We start from the raw sequence: 293 nt of genomic DNA on the forward strand, positions 1-293 counted from the left end.
GAGGGGCATTTATTTTTGTATCCTTTAATAAAAAAACAACACCACCACACACGGACACACACACACGTCGCTACATCTCTAAGCTACCTCAGCTCAGGTTTTTAAAAAGCACCTGCTTTTTTCCTTTTGTTTTTTTTGTTCGTTTGTTTTTTTTTTTTAATCTCCTTTTTAAAGTTTTTTTTTGTTTTTTTTTCCCCCCCCCCCACGCTTTTATAAAATATAAATTATATGAAAATACACGTTGGAAAATAGTCGACCAGCACAATATAACAATCTCTCTTTTTTTTTTTTTT

Source organism: Numida meleagris, chromosome 23 (assembly GCF_002078875.1).
Source record: "Numida meleagris isolate 19003 breed g44 Domestic line chromosome 23, NumMel1.0, whole genome shotgun sequence".
Lineage (NCBI taxonomy): Eukaryota > Metazoa > Chordata > Aves > Galliformes > Numididae > Numida > Numida meleagris.